Source organism: Bos mutus, chromosome 1 (assembly GCF_027580195.1).
Source record: "Bos mutus isolate GX-2022 chromosome 1, NWIPB_WYAK_1.1, whole genome shotgun sequence".
Classification (NCBI taxonomy): domain Eukaryota; kingdom Metazoa; phylum Chordata; class Mammalia; order Artiodactyla; family Bovidae; genus Bos; species Bos mutus.
Genome location: NC_091617.1, coordinates 105,667,769 through 105,670,239, shown reverse-complemented (window position 1 = coordinate 105,670,239; position 2,471 = coordinate 105,667,769). Strand labels below are relative to the sequence as shown.

At 44.7% G+C, this 2,471-nt stretch overlaps 1 pseudogene; it reads left to right on the top strand.

Moving 5' to 3' along the window:
- Nucleotides 1-862: 862 nt before the first annotated feature.
- LOC102278362 (annexin A5 pseudogene) lies at nt 863-1,895 on the top strand (annotated as a pseudogene).
- Nucleotides 1,896-2,471: the final 576 nt, after the last annotated feature.

Below are 2,471 nucleotides of genomic sequence, written 5' to 3'. Positions count from 1 at the left end.
TTCTATTAGGTCCATACCATTTCTGTCCTTTATTAGACTCATCTTTGCATGAAATGTTTCCTTGGTATCTCTAATTTTCTTGAAGAGATCGCTAGTCTTTCCCACTCTATTGTTTTCCTCTATTTCTTTGCATTGATCACTGAGGAAGGTTTTAGTATCTCTCCTTGCTATTCTTTGGAACTCTGCATTGAAATGGATATATCTTTCCTTTTCTCCTTTGCCTTTAGCTTCTCTTCTTTTCTCAGCTATTTGTAAAGCCTCCTCAGACAACCATTTTGCTTTCTTGCATTTCTTTTTCTTGGGGATGTTCTTGACCCCTTCCTCCTGTATAATGTCATGAACCTCCGTCCGTAGTTCTTCAGGCACTCTTTCTGTCAGATCTAATCCCTTGAATTATTTGTCACTTCCACTGTATAATCATATGGGATTTGATTTAGGTCATACCTGAATGATCTAGTAGTTTTCCCTACTTTCTTCAATTTTAGTCTGAATTGTGGACTTCCCTGGTGGCTCAGAGGTTAAAGCGTCTGCCTGCAATGCGGGAGACCTGGGTTCGATCCCTGGGTCAGGAAGACCCCCTGGAGAAGGAAGTGGCAACCCACTCCAGTATTCTTGCCTGGAGAATCCCATGGATGGAGGAGCCTGGTGGGCTACAGTCCATGGGGTCACAAAGAGTCAGACACGACTCAGCAACTTCACTCGCTTGGCAATAAGGAGCTCATGATCTGAGTCATATCCAGTTCATGGTCTTGTTTTGCTGACTGTATAGAGCTTCTCCATCTTTGGCTGCAAAGAATATAATCAGAGCAAGCAGCTGCCGCGGCGTCCTCCGCTCACCCTCACCGGCTCTGCACAACCGGCCGGTCTCTCCGCAGTTCCGGTCTGGTCCTGTGTCGCTCACCTTCTCCTGACCTGGGCAGGCGCCATGGCACAGGTTCTCAGAGGCACCGTGACTGACTTCCCTGGATTCGATGAGCGGGCCGATGCAGAAACTCTCTGGAAGGCCATGAAAGGCCTGGGCACGGATGAGGAGAGCATCCTGACTCTGTTGACATCCCACAGTAATGCTCAGCGCCAGGAGATTGCTGTGGCTTTTAAAACTCTGTTTGGCAGGGACCTTCTGGATGACCTGAAATCAGAACTGACTGGAAAATTTGAAAAATTAATCGTGGCTCTGATGAAACCCTCTCGGCTTTATGATGCCTATGAACTGAAGCATGCTGTTAAGGGATCTGGGACAGATGAAAAAGTCCTGACAGAAATTATTGCGTCAAGGACACCTGAAGAACTGAGAGCCATAAAACAAGTTTATGAAGAAGAGTATGGCTCGAGCCTGGAAGATGATGTGGTGGGGGATACTTCAGGGTACTACCAGAGGATGTTGGTGGTCCTCCTTCAGGCTAATAGAGACCCTGACGCTAGAATTGATGAAGCACAGGTTGAACAAGACGCTCAGGCTTTGTTCCAGGCTGGAGAACTGAAATGGGGAACGGATGAATAAAAGTTTATTACCATCTTTGGAACACGAAGTGTATCTCACTTGAGAAGAGTGTTTGACAAATACATGACTATATCCGGGTTTCATATTGAAGAAACCATTGACCGGGAGACTTCCGGCAATTTGGAACAGCTTCTCCTTGCTGTTGTGAAATCCATTCGCAGTATACCTGCCTACCTTGCAGAAACCCTCTACTATGCTATGAAGGGAGCTGGAACAGATGATCAGAGTTGTGGTTTCCAGAAGTGAGATTGATCTGTATAACATTAGGAAGGAGTTTAGAAACAATTTTGGCACCTCTCTTTATTCCATGATTAAGGTGGACACATCTAGGGACTATAAGAAAGCCCTCCTACTGCTCTGTGGAGGCGAAGATGACTGACGGGAGCCTGGGGAGCCGCCCCGCGCGGTGTCCGCCGGCACCACTGCCTTCCTGCAGCGCAGCTTACCGCACTCTGCACGCCAGTGCTGAGCACACTGCCTTACTCAGCTAGCATGCTGTGGCCAAAACATAAATGTTGTAGAAGAACGTAGCGGTGCTCCTTTCTCATCTTTAGTTAAGATCTTTCTCTTTAACTGTTGTAACACTAAAGTGTACTTAGGTTACTAGGACTAAAGTCTGGATCATTTATATTTTCCTGTAAGAGGCAGACTGCTTTCACCCTTTTTAAAAAGCTTCATTTATATTAAATTGATAACCATATTACCTTAATCAGAACCTTAGCCTTGAAATTGTGAACTCCTGGAAGTGTTATTAATCAAGTTTGCTACCAAGTTAAGCCAAAAAAATTATAGTGGTTGCAATCAGAAGATTAATGAATAATAAACATTTCCGTCTTCCTGAAAGAAAAAAAAAGAATATAATCAATCTGATTTCAGTATTGACCATCTGGTGATGTCCATGTGTAGGGTCTTCTCCTCTGTTGTTAGTGTTGTTGTAATAGGTAACATCACGACTCATTGGACAACATTA